Genomic DNA, 20,591 nt, shown 5'->3' on the forward strand with positions numbered 1-20,591 from the left:
ACAAAGCAGTACAAAAGGGGGTGGTGGTGGTGGACGGAGCATCTGAACCAATCAAACACTCACACCCAGTCAACAGATCTGGGTTTAATCCATCATCGTTCTTTATCCCACTCTGCCACCCCAGTTCAGACATGGCCATATGCAAATCAGTCTTCATCGTCGACGCCTGGTTCTGCATTGTCGAATCCTTCAACGGCGGATTCGACCTTGAGCTCGTTGATGGGACCGTCAATGGGTCACTATTCTCTAGCGACTGCAACAACCTTTACTGTGGTGACGGCTTCCATTGTAAAACGTCCCGCTCCGCTGGATTTGAGTACTCTTCAAGTTGCTTCTCGTCCCCCTTCTCAACTATTTGCGTCTGCAGAGGAGGAATCTTCAGATGGTTCCTATGTTGATGACACTTTTCCTGCTGCAGCAAGTTCTTCGGAACTTAATACAAAATATCAGGACTATGAGGATGAGGACATTGATGACAGGGGTTCACTCTTCCCAGTTCACGATGATCGGCTGGATGTTGACCACGAGGTTCCTATGGCACAAATACCTGTGTCTTTGATATCGAACCTTCAACACATGTTAGATGATTATAATTGCAGATTCCCACCTTCTGCGCAGATTTCTCCTGCGCCCCTTCCTCCAGCAAAGGAAGCCACTTCCTGTTGCTCAGCCAAGATCACCGGTTCTTCTCGATCCTAATACTGATGATGATGTCCGCCATGATACGGACCAGGACGACGACGCTGTCCTTACAGATTGGGATAACTATCGGGCCCAGACACCGTCTCTCCGTCCTGCATCTCCCCTGGCTTCTCCCCGAGTGGACATTGGGGGTTTTCACAACCTGATGGTGAGAGCAGCGAAACGTTTTCACTTGCTTATGGACGTCAAACAGGACTGCTTCCTATATGACTTCAAGGATCAACCTTTGAAGCAAGTTCATACCATCCCAATCATTGACTTCATATGGCAGGAGGGGCTTAAACTTATGGAACGTCTTAACTCCATCCCGGCCGTGCTTCCGCGCCTTGACAAAAAGTACATGGCGCCTGCAGATTCACCGGCATCTGTGTCACAACCTAAGGCTGACTCGGTCATTACGCAAGCTGCCCAGAAGAGGTTGCATAACCCAGCAACTCCGTTGACTTCGCCACCCGATCGGGAGGGTCGCCACCTGGATACCATTGGAAAGAAATTCACCACTATGGCTGCGATGACGGTCAGGGCGGCAAACTCCTTGGACGATATGACCATCAGATGTGGTCAGAGATTGCGGCTTTGGTTGCCCTGCTTCCTGAATCCTCCAGGGCTGAAGCCAATAAGATTGTGCAGGAGGGAGAGATCTCCTCGGGAATTATTGACTGTACCGTTGACATTTCCTCGACGGGTTTCAGGCAGCTCGCAGGTGCTGCTGTCTTACGGAGGCAGGTCTGGCTCAAAGCTACGGCTTTTAGGCCTGAAGTACAGGCGAGGGTGCTCGACTTGCCTTTTGATGGAGAATCCCTCTTCGGCAAGCACGTGGACGACGCCTTAAAGTCCATCAAGAAGGACAATGACACTGCTCGTGCTCTGGGATCCCTCCATTACCAGTAGCGGCCCTTTCGCGGAGCACGTGGCAGAGGTACTGCCTCCAATTTTCGTGGCTCCTCCCAGTACCGCTCCTGTGGTGAAAACAAACAGCGATACTCCTATCAACCTCAGAATAGACGATACTCCTATCAACCTCAGAATAGACGATCCTATTCCAAGCCTTATCGAAGGAAGAGCACCTACAGAGGTGGTGCTACCTCTAAAAACACTGTGACATTCCCAGGGTCAAGTGTTCAACTGCTCTGAAAATTGGAGGTCGAATCTCCCAGCACTTATGCAATTGGTCACAAATAACTTCAGATCGTTGAGTCTTGGATGTCATCTTAAAGGGCCACGCTCTCGAATTTCTCAAATTTCCGACCACCTGCCCACCCTCTGGGCCTCCCCCAGTGCATTTGAAGGAACTGTTTACGCAGGTCAAAATTATGATACAGAAAGGGGCTGTCGAAGTGGTTCCTCAATTACAACAGGGCAAGGGCTTTTATTCCCGCTTTTTCCTTATTAGGAAAAAATCAGGAGAGTGGAGCCCAATTTTGGACCTCCGAGCCCTCAACAGGTTTATCAAAGCTCAAACATTTCGGATGCTGACCTTACTGGAAATTTTACAGTTCTGAAATCCCGGAGAGTTCCTCTCCACCATTGACCTCCAAGATGCATATTTTCATGTGCCAATCCATCAAAGACACAGAAAGTATCTTCGCTTCACAGGAGGATCGAAACACTTCCAATTCAAGGTCTTACCTTTCGGCCTTCGTTCTGCGCCTAGAGTCTTCACCAAAATCATGGCTCCGGTTGCGGCTTTTCTTCGTCTACAGGGCATTCAGTTCTACCCTTACTTGGACGACTGCCTGATAAAAGCTCAAACTTTTCATGCAGCAAGCCAACACATGCAGACTTGCCTATCTGTCTTTCACGCCTTGGGTCTTTCCATCAACCACGAGAAATCTCATGTCCGTCCAGCACAGCAAAGAATCTTTCTGGCGGCATTGATAGACTCTCGTCTGGCGTAGGTGTTTGTCTCGCAAGAGAGACAAGACCGCATAGTCAAGATGGTGGCTCTTCTATGCTCAAGAAGGTCAGCTTCTGTCCGGATTTTGAAATCTTTTCTGGGCATGGCATCATCCTGCATTCAACTGATCCCCAATTGCAGGCTACATATGCGAGTCCTCCAAGAGGAGCTGGACAAACAATGGCGGCAAGACACAGGGTCGTTCAATGACAAAGTCTGCCTGACCCCCCCCCCCCCGCATTCAGGGCGCATTGGAATGGTGGGCTCACCTTCCGAACATCGCCATCGGGCGGCCTTTCCAGGGCACAGACCCCACGCTTACCCTCACGACGGACGCCTCCTTGGAGGGTTGGGGTGCACACCTCGAAGGGTTGTCTTTTAAGGGCAAATGGACTGCAGATCAATGCACATGGCACATAAATCGCCTGGAACTCTTGGCCATCTTCCTCGCCCTAAAATCTTTCCGGCTGCTGATGGAAGGGAAATCGCTGCTGGTGCGTACGGACAACACCACCAGTATGCACTACCTCAACAAACAAGGAGTTACGGGGTCTCTTCTGCTATTCAGACAGGCACAACAGATCTGGGGATGGGCGATCCAACGCCCTTGCCGACTCTCTCAGCAGATAGACTACGGACAATCACAAGTGGGAACTCCATCAACTGACTCTGGAGTGTGTGTTTTGCTTGCGGGGTCAGCCGGAGCTGCATCTGTTTGCGACTCCAATCAACCGCAAACGCCTACACTTGGCAAGTCGGCATCCCCACAGAAGATCGAGTGGAAATGCGTTTTCGATCAACTGGTTGAGCAAATTCGTTTACGCTTTTCCGCCGATCCCTCTGATGAAATGAAATGAAATGAAATTTGATTTGTAGAGCGCATGGCTGCCCGGAAGCATCCCAGCGCTTGCTTAGGGAACCCGTCCTGGTATTCCCCTGCGAGATAACCCATTACTGGGCATCCCCAAGGTGAAAGCCAGGCATCCCGCTGCGAGGGGCCGTTGTGGAGATTAGGCAAGCTATTGCCCAGAGTTACAGAGTGGGACTCCATGATTGGAATAGGCACCGAGGTGAGAATTGTCAGGTCCGGGGAAATTTTGAGCCCAAGACCCGCCGAAGCAGGGAATTGAACCCTGGTCCGGGCCAGACCTCTGCATCAGGGTCTGCCGCTCTAACCACTTGAGCCACACTTCTCCACTGATTCCACTCCTACTGCACAAGATGAGACTTCAGCCGTGTCACGTCATACTGATTGCGCCCAGGTGGCCACGTCGCCCATGGTTCACGGATCTCCTTCTGTTTTCTCAGTACGATTCGATTCTTCTTCGCCCTCTGCCTCATCTGCTCACCATGAGCCAGGGCCAGATTTGCCACCCGGATCGGCTTCTCTCCAGCTTCACGCTTGGAACCTGAGCACAATGAGTTTGCGCATCTGAATATCGCTCAAGAGTGCAGAGAGGTGCTTGCTCATGCACGCGCTCCTTCCACAGTTAAGACACTTAAGCTGAAATGGAAACGGTTTTGTATCTGTTGCCACAAGGAGAAGATCGATCCTCTTCTCTCCACACCTGAGCAAATCCTGCCTTTTTTCCTCCTTTTGGCAAAGTCGGGACTTTTGCATTCCACTCTTAAAGTCTCCATGGCTGCGATTTCCCGCTTTCGCCATGATGGTTCCACGTCACTGTACTCCTCTCTGATCATTTGTCACTTCTTTAAGGGCCTGTTCCTGATGTTTCGGCCCATCCGGTGTCCACCACCTGTCTGGCGTTTGAATCTGGTCTTATCAGAGCTCCTTCGACCTCCTTTTGAGCCCATTCATTCAGCGGAATTAAAATTCCTCACTTGGAAAGTTGCCCTCCTCCTCACACTTGCATCCTCCAGGCGAGTGAGCGACATCCAAGCTTTCACCATTCAGCCTCCTTTTCTTCAATTCTCCATTACTTGTACTATCCCTGCCAATGGTTGCATGTAAACATTAAAAAGTGTGGGGCTAAGTGCGGAGCCCTGTGGGACTCCACATGATAGTTGGAGGGTATCAGAAAGATAATCCCCTTCCAACAGTTGGAAGGACCTGTCTTTCAAAAATGAAGTCAACCACTTTATAGCTGTGCCTGCGATACCTGCTTCCTTTAATCTATTGATCAATGTGAAATGGTCCACTGTGTCAAATGCAGCACTCAGATCTAGGAGCAGGATAGCCGTTGTGTGCCCCGGTCTAGAACTCTCTTTAGTTCCTCCGTTACCACCAATAGAGCGGACTCAGTGCTCTGTTGGGGACGGAATCCCATTTGTGTATTGTGTAGCCTTTAATTTTCTTCTAGATATTGGGACAAGGTCTGATTCACGTTTTTTTCTGCAATTTTGCCTAACAGTGGTAAGAGTGAAATGGGTCGGTAGTTTCCAGGTTCAGCTGGATCCAGCTGTGGTTTCTTTAACAATGGCGGTATGATCGCATGTTCCCATGATTTTGGGACCAGTCCTTGGGACAGAGAGAGCAACACCAAGGCTGCGGTGGTTGATTTTGTTCTTGTGCCAGCCTGTAGCAAAATGTCTGGTGTAACTGAATCTTGCAGAGAGCCCATTTTAATCCTTTGCAGGGTTGAGGTCCGGTCCTCTACCTGTAAATTCGCAAAGTGATCTAGTCCCCCTCCTGTTTTGATGTAGTATATATATTTTTATTTTCTAGACTCAAACAGCATATAAAATGTTTCTATCATGGAAAAATGTTAAGATTTTGTTTGAGGTTTTATTGATAAAAAACAGGTATGCTGATTATCATCAGTAGGGATACCTTTCTGTTTGCAATATTGTATTACAAAGTAATGATTTTCATATATTGACAGAGCAAATTATAAAACATTTATTTCCAACACTTTCATTTGAGCTATTCCCTTTGCTTACCCATATTATCTGCCTTAAATCTCTGTATTGCTGCAAAACAACCTGACTTAAATTCAGTAAGGTTTTCATTTTCCCCAAATAGAGCAATGAATCAGCAATTGTACTTTCAACTGTGTGTTGCCTCTGGATTTAATTAAAAGAATTATTTGACCTAATAAAGGCATTTTCTTAATGTATATATTCTGACACTTTCCATTGATAATTTAATACACCGGTGTTACATGTTCGTCAAAAAATCAGTTGCTGACCTTACCCGTTCTATTGTGGTACTTTACTCATTTTCAATAACCATTTTGTCGCACTGCAGAAAGTAAAGTGTATTTCTCGGAAACCTCCAGTAACTATAGAGCATGTATATTTCCAATAAAAATGCAATCCTGATTCAAGCACACCGTTTTGTTTCCAGTTCTTGCTCATTAAGTAAGAGCTTTTGTATCATTATTCCGAAACAGACTAGCGACCACGTCAATCCTTTCCACAATCTTACGATCTATTGTTTAAGTTTCAGTGGGTTACCCAAAAGTGTAACGTACGGTATCCGCTTCCACAATTACGCTTCCATCATTTATCAATTCCAGCTTTGCCCGAATAGAATTTTCCCTTAAAGTGTTTGTGCATTCTAGAATAGATCATTTATTTGATCAATCTGCTTTATGAGACACCATTAGTCTTTATACATCAGCAAGAATCCTCTTACCATGTTGCTCAAAAACACTGTCTCTGGGTTCTTGATTCCAGTCATTTGTGGTAAGTACAGCTTTCCAGATTGTGACACTTGATGTTTCTGTGAACGTTCCAGATAACAAGACTTCAATAAGTCCACAAGACCCCTTTCTCGTGGACAAGTGGGGCCCTATTCTGAAATTTGTAATCTGCTTTGAATTCATACTGTACAAACTCCTCAACTGTAAGCAATTACAGATTACAGCTTTGGGTAGCTGACAGTTATTACAACTTTTTAATTTACTCAATTTTGCCTAGATCATAATACTGCTTTTTTATCACACATTTTTGAACAGTGGCCACCATAGAGCTTTACCAATAAACTTGAAATTACGGTTGGACCAGTTAACTGCTTAGTAAATCTTTTTCTGAGCCATCCTCTTTACACAGATGTAAGCATGACAATAATCAAGCTTGAGTTGTTTGGCCACATAGCTAGTCTCTTTAGGTTTTAAGATAAATTCCAGAGTGATCTCCACCTAGATTCTCTCTTCACGCATTCATGATTTTGAAAAACGGTACTAACTCAAAACACTTTGGGTAATTTTATGTATTTGGGAATCAAACAACATATTTTGTGGATAACCCAAGTTTTTTCTCGCCCCTGTATTAGTTCTATAACAATCTTACTCTGATTGATGCATCTTCCCACAGATTCACAGCCACTCCTTCTGACTACCTCTGCTACTCATTAAACAGACCTCAGACGAGAGGGGGTGGTTTAGCAGTTATACATCATAACTCAATTACATCATCTGTTAATCCATTAAAAAAAATGAGGAATGTGAAGGGCTAGATTTTTGTCCCTACCTTACTCACCACGATTCCTTAAGTGGTTCACTTATCTACAGACCCCCAGGTCTGAGAAAACACTTTTCAGAGCAAGCTGGCACCCTATTAGAAATAGGACTAAATTCTACCGTATATACAATCTTAGGAGATTTTAACTTCTATCTTGAATCAAATTCGGACCAAGACACAGTTAATCTGCTAGACCTAATGACAGCAGGGAACTTTGAGCAGATGGTAATGGGACCCACGCATCAAGCAGGGCACACTCTGGATGGCACCATCTTGAACAACTTCCGATATCTTTCACATGCCTTCACCCCCTTACATGGTCAGACCACTCGGCAGTACTCTTCAAGCTTACTACATCCAGCCATTCAGGCCTTAAACCCTCCAAAAAATACCTTGAAACAAGGGTGTGGAAAAACATAGAAGCAGAGGACTTAAACAAATTACTTGCTTCAAATATCCACCCAATCCCCACAAACCTTGACCAGGCAACGAATTGCTATACTAAATGGCTAGTAAAAGCTGGAGACAAGTTAGCCACCCAAAAATGGGTACGCCTACACAGGCATCGCCCCTCAGCTCCTTGGTACTCTCAGGAGCTAAAGGACCAAAAACTGGTTTGTAAGCAAAGAAAGAAGCAGGAGGAGGGAATACAATGATGGAAAAGAAAAAAAGAATACAAACTGAGTCTAGCCCAATATAAACAGCTGCTACATAGCACCAAACAAAAGTACTTCACAGAAAAAAATCAAGAGGCTAAAAACCAGCCTAAAACACTTTTTAAAACTGTCAAATCCCTAGCGCATCCCACTACTCCACCTATCCCATCAAGTCAAGAACTATGTAACAACATAGCCAAATTCTTTTTTGATAAGGTTAACGCCATCTTTTTAACTTTTACAAAAACTTCAAATTGAAACTTACCAAACTCACCCACTAGCTTAACAAAAGATAACATGGAACTCAACTACCTCAAACTCCTTAAAAATGGCGACACCTATAAGATTCTCACTCAGGTGAAGTCATCCCCATACGATCCCTGCCCCATAGAAACTGTAAAGTTAGATGCTATGACAGTCGCAGGTAAACTCACATCCATCTTTAACTTAATGTACAAAGAAGGATACTTCCCAAGAGACTGGAAACAGGCATCCATCCTGCCACTACTCTAGAAACCTAACTTAGATGCTAATGACCCAAACAATTTAAGGCCCATCTCTAGACTACCCCTCCTATCAAAAATAATAGAGAGAAACATGAATGCCCAACTTAACCAATTTCTAAAACTTCCCCAGACACTGGAGCCTACTCAATATGGGTTTAGAGAGGGGTATAGTATTGAAATGGCACTCATCAAAAGCTCCGAAGAAATTAGGACCATTCTCGATCAGGGAGGCAAAGCTGCCCTGATCATGCTGGACCTCTCAGCGGCATTTGACACGGTCCACCACGCCCTGCTGGTTCACCGTTTAGAGGAGATAGGAGTCAAAGGAGCGACCCAAAAACTCCTTAAATCTTTTGTCTCAGAAAGAACTCAAATGGTCAAACTAGACAACTTTGAGGCAGGAGTTCCGGAGGGATCCTCACTATGTCCCACACTTTTTAACGTGTACGTGTCCTCTCTAGCCCCCCTCATTGAATCTTTTGGTTTTAATCTCACGTCATACGCCGATGACACCCAAATCGTGGTCACTATTTGTTCCACCTGAAATGCTATGCGACACTGCATCCAGGCTACAGGACTGCATGTATACAGTGAGTGATTGGATGGCACGGAACTGCCTAAGCTAAACTCCAACAAAACGGAGGTTGTGCTTTTTGGCAACAATCCCTCCTTTTGGACCCCAAACTGCTGGCCAAACTCCCTAGGCCCACTGCCATCCCCGACCAGGAAGGTGAAGAACCTGGGAGTTTGGATTGACGATACCCTCAGCTTTAAAGGCCAGGTTAATTCAGTGGCATCTACCACCTCGTTCATTCTCAGAACATGTCGAAGAATAATGCCCCTACTTCCTAAAGATGCACAACAAACAGTAGTCACTGCATTAGTAATGTCCAGACTGGACTACTGCAATGGTCTTTATCTTAAGCCGCAAGAGGGATCCATGAACAAACTGCAGATGCTGCAGAATGCAGCAGCAGACTCCTTACAGGGACTGTTAAGTATGCATCAATCACAACATCCTTAAAAAACACTCCATCGGCTACCAGTCTGAAAGCACACCCAATTTAAGGCCCTTTGCCTGGTTTTTAAGGCCCTGCATGAATCAGGGCCGGGTTTTCTAAGGCAACAACCCCATTGGTACTCCCCAACAAGAACACTCCGGTCATTAGATGATAAACTTGTGGTAATGCCACAAGTAAAAAATCTAACTGGGGGTGTAGAAGTTTCAACTCGAATGTAGCTAAGGCGTGGAACACGCTTCCACTACATCTGAGAAGCATAACCAATCTTATGGCCTTTAGGAAAGCGTTAAAAACCTGGCTCTTCACCCACTAGCTGGTAATACACACATTTTCACTAATCTCCGGTAGGTTTTCACCCCAGGGTCAGGACACCTTCGGGTAGCAGCTACGCTTTCACATGCAATTAACATTAACATTCCTCACCTTATCATGAAAATCTTTTCCCCCTAGCATTCTCTCTTCACCTATTACAGGAGGCGCCATGTAGCTTCAGCAGCATACAGACGTTTGTTCCTGTTTTTCCATCCATGACACAGGTCGAGTGTGCGCTCAATATATGAATGACGCATTTCAACAGTGACTGAGTCAAATGTCACCTGTGAAATTGTCATGTTTTGAGCCATGTTGCAGGTGTCATAAAGATGCCTCTATCTGACTCCCTTTACGTCTGCATGAGGTGTCTGGAAGCGTAACATGATGGCTGGACCTGCGATTCTTGTGCCTCCATACGCTCAAAGGCCATCTGGGAGTGAGAGGCCAAGATGTTTTGGTCTGCGCTTGCATTAGACCCCAAAGTGGTCTCCTTACCCCAGGTGAGCAGCCTGTCATGGACCAATCGCTTAAGAGATCTTCCCATAAACTATGCAAAAATCACCATAGAAAAAATTATTGCCGAGACAATTTGCAGTCTCCGCGCCATTTCTACATGCTCGACTCTTCCTCGGAATCAGATAAGATCCTAACACTGTAAAAAGTGAGACCAGAGTTTCTGAGTCAATTGGCCAACCTCACGCAGATCGGGGGGGGGGGAGAGATAAAATACTGCCTCTCATCGCAGCACAGTTTACCCAATTGCATTCTGGTAAGTGCAGCCCGCTTACTTCAAAGTCGCTGTAGTTTTTCACCAAAGTTAGTGCATGCAGTGCTGTTCTCTCTAGATATGTGTATCTGGGTTTAGCCCTTCATGAGTGGAGAGCAGAAGTAGTAGATAGCATAGAAAAGTAATCTGGCATTTCTGAAATGCCGCGCAAATATTCACATGTCACAGTACCACTCCTCATGCAAACAGGTGCATCCCATATGATCTCGTTGGCTCAAGGGAACCTGTTAAACATAAGGGGGGAGGAAGCACATTTCCTCCCCAAGCTTTAATATCATAATTTAAAGTCTCCATTTGAAGCAGGTGTTTGTGTCAAACTTGTCATTACGCAAAAAGTGACTTCTAATTGATACAGCAAATCATACCTATCTAATTGTTCTCAGTTTATTAATATCAACCATTTAAATATTTATCTTTTTTAATAGTCAAAACAAATGACTATTGAAAATGGACAAAGAAATACCCTGTTCTGTTACGTGTATTACACTTGGCAAATACATATGCACCACATGCCACAAGGTAAGGAATAAGAGTTAACCGAAGCACAAGTATTATGTACAGAAAACATGAGTTTTAAAAATCTACATTTTAACATTCTAGAAAATCTGCGGCCATCAGCAGCTCCAGTGCAATTTCAGTTGCAAGTAGGAATTCTGGTATTTCTGTAGAACTGTTAGTGGAACGCACCTTTTACAGGTAAAATACGTACGCACTTTAGAGCACATGGGAAGGAATTTCGCTAAAATTAACTTCATTGGTTTCATTTTCAGCAAAATGCCCTGGGCCACTCAACATAGCTTTTATTGTTCCTGATGTCAATGCGTTCTCTCGTTTCACAATAAACTCATGTCATCAGATGAAATCAATTTGACATACATAGCATCAAGACCTTCACGCCAACCGTAGGTCTTCCCTTCTCCATCCATGGTCTAATAGGAGCTTCTTGGCCTTTTCCATAATAGATTTGAAGCATAAAATTCTGCTGTGATGCACGCCGAGACTGCACCCTGCCCAGCAACAGAGTGCAGAAACCGGAGCCCAACAGCACTTCAGTAGCAAAGGGAGAGGAGATCCCACTGTCTCTCATTCCAGCACAGTTCACCCCATTGCATTTTGGTAAATGCAGTACTTTTACTTCAGAGTTCCTGTAGTTTTTCACCAAAGTCAGTGCAGGTAGTACTGTTATATCCAGACACGTGTTTCACCTTTATCAGTAGAGAGCAGATCAAAGCCTTCCATCGTGCTATGCTGCACCTACTCAGGTTGGCACCTGTACTCTCTGGGCCATTCTCCAACAGAGAGCACTTCCCTGCAGGGTTGGTGAAGCAAGAGCTCTAACACTGTGTATCCCAATGATGTGTCTCCACAGGCTCTGGCACTGAAGCAGAAGTTGAAGCTTGCCAAGGCACCCGCTCCCTTTCGGCCAAAGCCTCCTTCAGTGCCAATAAACCTTTTCCAATGCCAATAAAAACACCTCTCTCAAAGCAGTTCATGCGCTAAAAACGAATTCTGTAGCAAGAGATGAAGTGAAACTAACTTCATGAATATTCCCTTGGCAGAGCACCTTCACAGGTTTCATAGATTCCCCCAGATGGAGGAGTAGTTCATCTCCGAGCTCCCACAATGACAGGTAATCGACCAGTAGAAGATGATTCTGAGGCGCATAATCTTGTCCTAGTTTAAATACTGATGCTGGCTTATATCTGGACTTTGGAAATGTTTGTGGGCTGGATGCTTCACCAGAGAGAAATTTTAGTTACCCCCTGGTCCTTCATCAGAAGATGTTTCCTCATTGGAATTGAGCTGGTCATCGTGAACAGTGAAGACTAACATTTTCACTGAGATCCTGTATCTATCCTCCTCAGTTCAGGAGCACATGCATCCATCCAGTGAGGTTTTCATTCCATTCAATGAGGTTCCATTCAATGAGGTTCTCATTCCACTCAATTAGGTTCTCATTCCATTGAATGAGGTTCTCATTCCTCTCAATGAGGTTCCATTCAGTGAGGTTCTCATTCCATTCAATGAGGTTCTCATTCCATTCAATGAGGTTCCATTCAGTGAGGCTATCCATCCAATTCAATGAGGTTCTCATTACACTCAATGAGGTTCTCATTACACTCAATGAGGTTCCATTCAGTGAGGTTCTCCTTCCATTTAATGAGGTTCTCATTCCATTCAATGAGGTTCTCATTCCATTCAATGAGGTTCTCATTCCACTCAATGAGGTACCATTCAGTGAGGTTCTCGTTCCATTCAGTGAGGTTCTCATTCCATTCAATAAGGTTCTCATTCCATTCAATGAGGTTCTCATTCCATTCAATGAGGTTCTCATTCCATTCAATGAGGTTCTCATTACACTCAATGAGGTTCTCATTACACTCAATGAGGTTCCATTCAGTCAAGTCAAGTCAAGTCATAAAATTTATATAGCGCACTACATACCCAGAGGGTTTCAAGGCGCTTAGGAAGGGGGGAGGGTTATTTGTCAAAAATCCACGTTTTGAGCTGTTTTGTGAACGCTAGATGATTCTGGGTGAGGCGAAGGTAAGCGGGGAGTGAGTTCCATGTTCTGGCAGCCAGGTATGAAAAGGATCTGCCTCCCATGGTGGTCTTGTTGATGCGAGGTACAGTGGCGAGGGCTTGGCTGGAAGATCGAAGTTGGCGGGAGGGGGTGTAGAAGGACAGTCGAGAGTTGAGGCAATCTGGTCCGATGTCGTAGAGTGATTTGTGTGCGTGGGTGAGCAGACGGAAAGTGATCCTCTTATTGACGGGTAGCCAGTGGAGGTCTTTAAGGTGACCAGAGATGTGTTCGTTGCGTGGGATGTCTAATATGAGCCTGGCTGAGGCGTTTTGGATTCGTTGTAGTTTCTTCTGGAGTTTAGCGGTGGTACCTGCGTAGAGGGTGTTTCCGTAGTCCAGTCGGCTCGTGACCAGGGCATGGGTGACTGTTTTCCTTGTTTCGGTGGGGATCCAGCGAAATGTTTTTCTGAGCATGCGAAGAATGTTGAAGCAGGAAGAGGATACGGCGCTGACTTGTCTGTTCATAGAGAGTGAAGAATCCAGGATGACGCCAAGGTTCCGTGCGTGGTCTGTCGGGATGGGTGCATTTCCGAGGGCTTCCGGCCACCAGGAGTCGTCCCATGCAGAGGGAGATTTACCTAAGATGAGGACTTCTGTTTTGTCTGAGTTTAGTTTTAGACGGCTTTGTTTCATCCATTCGGCAACTTCTTTCATTCCTTCGTGTAGGTTAGTTTTGGCGGTGCTGGGGTCTTTGGTGAGAGAAAGGATTAGTTGAGTGTCATCCGCGTAAGAGATGATGTTGAGGTTGTGTTGGCGGGCGATGGCCGCGAGGGGGCTCATGTATACGTTGAAGAGGGTGGGGCTGAGTGAGGATCCTTGTGGTACGCCGCAGATGATTTCAGAGGCCTCGGACTTGAATGGTGGGAGGCGGACTCTTTGGGTTCTTCCGGTGAGGAACGAGGTGATCCATTCCAGTGCCTTTCCTTGGATTCCGATGTTTCTGAGGCGTTGTAAGAGGGTGCTGTGGCAGACTGTGTCGAAGGCTGCAGAGAGGTCGAGGAGGATGAGGGCGACTGTGTCTCCATTGTCCAGTAGAGTTCGAATGTCGTCTGTTGCTGCGATGAGGGCGGTCTCAGTGCTGTGTTTGGCTCGGAAGCCAGATTGTGAGGGGTCGAGTGATTTGTTGGTTTCGAGGAAGGCGGCGAGCTGGTTGTTGACAGCTTTCTCGATGACTTTGGCCGGGAATGGAAGAAGCGAGATGGGGCGGTAGTTTTTGAGTTCGGTGGGGTCTGCTGTTGGTTTTTTCAGAAGGGCGGTGAGTTCAGCGTGTTTCCAGTCTTCTGGGAAGGTAGCGGAGTTGAAGGAGCAGTTGATGACGTCTCGGAGGTGCGGAGCTATGACGGAGTCTGCTTTGTTGAAGATGTGGTGAGGGCATGGGTCTGTGGGGGATCCAGAGTGGATGGAATTCATCAGGCGGATGGTGTCCTCAGTGGAGATTGGGTTCCAGGCGTTAAGGGTGTTAACGAGGGGAAGATGGTCAGCTGATGGTAGGGTGGGTTGGCTTCCGGGTTGGTTGTCAAAGCTGTTGTGGATGTCAGCAATCTTGTTGTGGAAAAAAGAGGCTAGGGAGTCGCAGAGGGTTTGAGAGGGGGTGATGTCGTTGGAGTTGGCCGAGGGGTTGGAAAATTCCTTGACGATGTTGAAAAGTTCCTTGCTGTTGTGGGCGTTGTTGTCAAGTCGATCCTTGAATGCTGTTTTCTTGGCTTTACGGATCAGTTGGTGGTGAGTACGGATGGCGCTTTTGAAGGTGTCCTTGGTGTTGGTGGATGGGTCTTTTTTCCAGGCCTTTTCGAGGGAGCGGCACAGTTTCTTGGAATTCTTGAGGTCGTTGTTGAACCATGAGGCCTTCTTGATGCCAGGTTTGTGTTGACGTATTTTCAGTGGTGCTAAGGTGTTGGCGGTGTTGGATAGCCAGAGGGTGAGGTTGGAGGCGGCTTCGTTGGCGTTAGAAGAGAGGGCTGGGGAGGTTTGAAGGAGCGATGTGGAGATCTGCTCCGTGGTGATTTTGTTCCAGTTTCTTTGTAGAGTTGGTTGGAGGTGGATGATGGGTTTCGGCTTGTTGTAGGTGAAGTGAACGCAGCTGTGGTCAGTCCAGAGGAGATCCGTAGTGTGGCTGAAGGAGACATGGTTGCTGGAGGTGAAGATGGGGTCGAGTGTGTGACCAGCGATGTGGGTGGGGGAAGTGACCAGTTGTTTAAGTCCGAGATTGGCGAGGTTGTCCAAGAGGGTGGCGGTGTTGCGGTCGTTGATCTTTTCAAGGTGGAAGTTGAGGTCTCCCAGAAGGATGTATTCTTTGGAGGGGAGCGCGTGTGGGGTGATGAAGTCCGTGATGTCTTCACTGAATTTTGCGCGGGGTCCTGGTGGTCTGTAGAGGAGAGTGCCACGGAGTGTGGTTTTGGGGTCGATGTGGATCTGGAAGTGAAGGTGTTCGGAATTAGCGAGGTTTGTGTCAGAGCTGGTTGAGATGCGGATTGATTTCTTATGGACGATAGCGATTCCTCCTCCTGTATGGTCTGTGCGGTCCTTGCGTGTGATTTTATAGTCATCAGGGATAGCGATGGCGATGTCAGGGGCGGAGGAAGCGTTCATCCATGTTTCCGTTAGGAAGGCGACGTCTGGAGAGATGGTGTCTAGTAGGTTCCAAAGGTCAATGGCGTGCCTGTGGACCGAGCGGGTGTTGAGAAGGATGCATTGTAGGTGGTTGGGGTTGGTAATCTGTGTTGTGGTCGTAGCGGAGATGTTGTCGGTGCCGCTGAATTTGCAGGAGAGGCAGGAGAACGGTCCATGGGTGCGTCCAGGAGCGGCTTGGACGCAGTTGGGGGCGCGACCGGGGTTAAGGGCTAGGAGGGTGGCGGCATCGTAGGTAGTGCGGGGGGGCTGGGCAGCGTGAGGGGCAGGGGGTCTGGCGCTGGGCGCGGTCCAGGCGCGGACGGGCGTAGACGGGCTTACCTTTGGCGCACCTTCGGCGCGGCTGGGGCGCGGTCGCTGCGCGTGAACGCTGCGCGCGGGAACTACTGTCATATATGGATGGTGGAGGGGGAGGGGCGAGGGCGTCTCAGCTGGGAGGCGGGTCGTGCACACGAGGATGACAACAAACACCCAAAATGGAGGCGGGGGGAGGGGCAGAGCGAGCGGAGCGCTGTAGGTGAAAGCGCAAACAAAATGGGAAAGTAATACAATGAGGGCTAGAGCGCTAATACCATAAAGCGCTAGACAGAGCACACAGCAGGCTATAAACGCGAGTAGCTAGCAAAGCGAGTGATCAGCAGAGCAGCGCTATGTAAATGGTGATATAGAGCGCTATTTCTACAGAGCAATAAGCAAAGCACAGAATATGCAGGCTATAGGCAAAAGTAGCTTTCCAAAACGAGTAATCAACACAGCAGCGCTACGATACCAAGCTTCAGGCAGGTACCCAGGGAGCGACCACTCAGTCTGTGAAGGATGAGTGAGTCACAGCTTCTGCAGGACGGGGAAGCGCTGATAAAGTGAGGTTCTCCTTCCATTCAATGAGGTTCTCATTCCATTCAATGAGGTTCTCATTCCACTCAATGAGGTACCATTCAGTGAGGTTCTCATTCCATTCAGTGAGGTTCTCATTCCATTCAATAAGGTTCTCATTCCATTCAATGAGGTTCTCATTCCACTCCATGAGGTTCCATTCAGTGAGGTTCTCATTCCATTCAGTGAGGTTCTCATTCCATTCAGTGAGGTTCTCATTCCACTCAGTGAGGTTCTCATTCCACTCAGTGAGGTTCTTATTCCACTCAACAAGGTTCTTATTCCACTCAATGAGGTTCCATTCAGTGAGGTTCTCATTCCATTCAATGAGGTTCTCATTCCATTCAATGAGGTTCTCATTCCACTCAATGAGGTTCTTATTCCACTCAATGAGGTTCTTATTCCACTCAATTTGGTTCCATTCAGTAAGGTTCTCATTCCATTCAATGAGGTTCTCATTCCATTCAATGAGGTTCTCATTCCATTCAATGAGGTTCTCATTCCACTCAATGAGGTTCGATTCAGTGAGGTTCTCATTCCATTCAGTGAGGTTCCCATTCCATTCAATGAGGTTCGCATTCCACTCAATGAGGTTCCATTCAGTGAAGTTTTCAATCCATTCAGTGAGGTTCTCATTCAATTCAATGAGGGTCTCATTCCATTCAATGAGGGTCTCATTTCACTCAATGAGGTTCTTTAGCCAAGGAAGATCCTCCATGGCTCCTTGTGGAAGTGAATGTATTTTTAAACTGTTGTAGCCTTCAGAAAGAACAAAGTGGATAGGAGGTAAATCTGAAACATTTGACTCTTCCACTACCATTTAATTGAAAGAAAACTACAAGTTAAGTAGTGAATGGGTGAAAGTGGCCAAATATTAAGTAAAACCAAACACAAATCTTGTATTACATTTTTCAAAACACCTTTGAATTCAATAGCCACACATTGCCTAGATGGCTGTCCATATTCACAAAACAATTACATGCCAGAATGTCAGCACCGAGAGGCACGCCAAGAACTCAATCGCCACATTTTTTTAATATGAAACTTAACTCCTGCAACATAGAAACCCAAGTTGTTATGAAAGCAATGAGCGAGTGGCCCGAGACAAATTATCGGGGAAGTGGAGTGTGAAGGGAGAGAAACATCAAAGGGAGACAACCTCAAAACTCAGAAAGGAGAGTCCCTTCCCCTCCAAACACAATGTCCTGCACTACTCCCCAGCTTATGGCATTTGGACATCAGGGTTGCGTGCTGCAAGTAAACTGTGAGAAGAACATTGGGCGAAATCTGGGATCCCCAGAATTATCTCTAAGGTTACATATGCTTTGTAGGTCTGCCTGGAACCTGTGCCTCTCAGTAGTGTCTTGGAACAAGCGAGTCTTCCACGCTGTAATCACTCTCAAGCTGTCTGGTTGTCAAACCAGTGCCTGGAAACTTCAGCACTTCATGACAAGCTAGATGCAGATACAGGCTCCTAGAATATGCACCCCTCAGGAATAATTAAGACCCTACTCTCCTCCAGTGTGACACATCCTCTGTTTCTGTGCCGAGAACAGCTGGAAGCTTACACTAGGACTTCGTAACTCCACTAATCCTATTCCTTTAACTCCTATAAATACTGCAGTGGGCAGTCAGATCACTTTCATAAGTCCAATCGCACAGAGGTGTTATCCAGTATTAGGGGTGTCATTCATAGATTCACATGCCTGAATCATTCCCCGTCGTCGAGACTGGAGTCTCCGGTGTATAGAAAAGTAATGTCCTATAGACATACATAGAGAGAAGTAGGCCTAAGGTTCTCACCTTAGTAGCATATCTATGTCCTTTTGTAAAAAGGACCAAACTCTAGAAGAGAGCCAATCAAATAACACCTCCCTCTAGAAACTTCCTGTCTCTCAGATTTTCTACCGCACGTTGTGCTAGGGTGTCTCCACCTGAGTTCGCCTCAGGTTTGCTTCTTTAAGCTTCTTTCTTCACTATTTTGAATTACTTTCAGCAAAATCCGACTATGGCTGACCCACAGAAGAGGGGTCTCTTCAGAGCTTGTGCTTCTTGTAATAAGAAGAGATTAAATATTGAGGACCAGCACAAGACATGTCTTTACTGTCTGTATCCGGACCATTCGCCAAAGAAATGCAAAATTTGTAGAACAATCTCTACAAAAACGCTTAACGACAGAGAAGGACGACTTTTGATCTGGCTAAACAAACTTAAGACCAGAGACAACTTGGAGTCTTCAGAGGACGGTGAGATTGCTTCTGTCTCCTCTAAATTATCCTTGAAGAGGCCAATGGTTACTTCCCCTAGCCCTACAGACGCTCCTCCTAAAAAGACTGCTAAAAAGTCTTCAGAGGCTAAATCTTCAGCGTCTGACAAGGAAGCTCCTGCCTCCAGGAAGCCAGCGCCGTCGTTGTCGATGACGACATAGTCAACGCTATCGTCAGTGCATAAGAAGACTGTGTCTCCTGTCCATGTTTCCACTTCGACGACGACGGTGTCGACGACGGTGTCGTCGGCGTTTTCATCATTGACGAAGACTACTCCACCGTCGGCGGCGGGTAAGACTGTGTCGTCCATTATCCTCATTAAAAACCAGTCGCTTAAGATCTCGTGGGCGACGTCTTCGTCGAAGCCAAGGACGTCGACGCCTTTGCCGTCGACGAGGATCCTCTCGTCGACGGGTGTGCCGTCGATGACGACATCGGCGAAGAGGACACCGTCGAAGGCGGCGCCGTCGACGAAAGTTACATCGGTGCAGTTATCGTCGACAAGGGCACCGACGACTACATCGTCGACGATACAGTGGAAGCAGTCGGAGATGATTTCTCCGTCGACGGGGAATTTGGTTTCTATGCTGGCGACGACCTTACCATCGTCGGTTCCGGTTTTAACAGACGTGGATGGTCTACAGCAATCCTCTCAAAGAGTAAAGACTGTAAAGAAGGTGCTTACACCGGACTTAACGTCTCCAAGTAGGGTGCAAAAATTGCCACCATCTCGTCTTCTACAGGATGAAGACTCAGATGAGGAACAGGACATTCAGGCTACGAGTCCATCACACTTGGTGGTAAAGTGCCAAAGCACTGACGATGAGGTCAACGACGTAGAATTTACTGAAGAACATTCCGTTCAATCACAGGTCCAGACACAAATCACACCAATGGTATGTCTACCAGCGTCCATAGTATCAGACTTAAGGTTTTTGATCCAGGACTACAAACAAAGGTTTCCAGACTCTTCCACCCCACAGACAGCGGGACTGGTTCCATCAATGACTAGGGTGACGGCGTCTCCACATGTTAGACCACCGCCCTTGGTGTCCCATCAGGAAAGGGAACCAGTACAAGATCTTCTGTCATCTGACGATAAGGAGGTGGAACAAGAAGAGGGGGAAGTCCAATCTGATCATGGGGACGATGTGGACTATATAGCTTCTTCCCCAGCCTCGCCTGAACCTACAAGCTCAGACTCACCTCCTGCGGGCATAGGAGGGTTCCACAATCTAGTAGAAACAGCGGCTAAAAGGTTCCATATGACTATGGAATCTCATTAAACTGACTGTTTTCTTTATGATTTTAAGGACCCGATTAAGAAGACAACCAGGTCCATTCCCATTATTGAGCACATATGGGAGCAGGGTCTGCAAATAATGCAAACACCAGCCTCAGTTTCGGTGGTTGTGCCGAGACTGGATAAGAAGTACAAGGCCCCATCAACGGCACCAGCTTGCCTTACAGGTCAACCCAAGCCGGATTCGGTGGTCACTCAGGCAGCACAGAAAAATGCTAGGAACTCGTCCTCGCAGGTGACAGCTCCACCAGATAAGGAGGGTAGGAAGCTGGACAGCATTGGGAAACAGTTCTCTACCACCTCAGCCATGACAGTGAAAGTGGAAAACTCAATTGCGCTGTTAGGAAGATATATCAGGCAGTTGTGGGCTGACATTGCTCCGTATCTCTCCGAGCTACCAGACGACATGAAAGAGGAGGTTCAATCTCTACTCGAAGAGGGCCAAACATCGGCTTCTGAACTGATTGACTGTGCTATGGATATAGCAATGACTGGTTTTAGGCAGCTGGCTGGGGCAGCAGCATTGCGGAGGCAGAGGTGGCTCAAAGCTACCTCATTTAGGCAGGAGGTACAAGCTAAAGTCCTCGACATGCCTTACGACGGACAACACCTATTTGGAGAGAAAATTGA

The 20,591-nt window shown here is 46.8% G+C and overlaps 1 protein-coding gene and 1 pseudogene across 1 annotated transcript in view; one reads left to right on the forward strand and one right to left on the reverse strand.

Moving 5' to 3' along the window:
* Positions 1-20,591, forward strand: part of SYCP2L (synaptonemal complex protein 2 like) — a 1,791,741-nt gene that overhangs the window by 1,479,760 nt on the left and 291,390 nt on the right. The window lies entirely within an intron of this gene.
* On the reverse strand, positions 10,896-11,233 carry LOC147722727 (elongin-C pseudogene; annotated as a pseudogene).

This window comes from Lissotriton vulgaris, chromosome 4_1 (genome assembly GCF_964263255.1).
Source record: "Lissotriton vulgaris chromosome 4_1, aLisVul1.2, whole genome shotgun sequence".
Lineage (NCBI taxonomy): Eukaryota > Metazoa > Chordata > Amphibia > Caudata > Salamandridae > Lissotriton > Lissotriton vulgaris.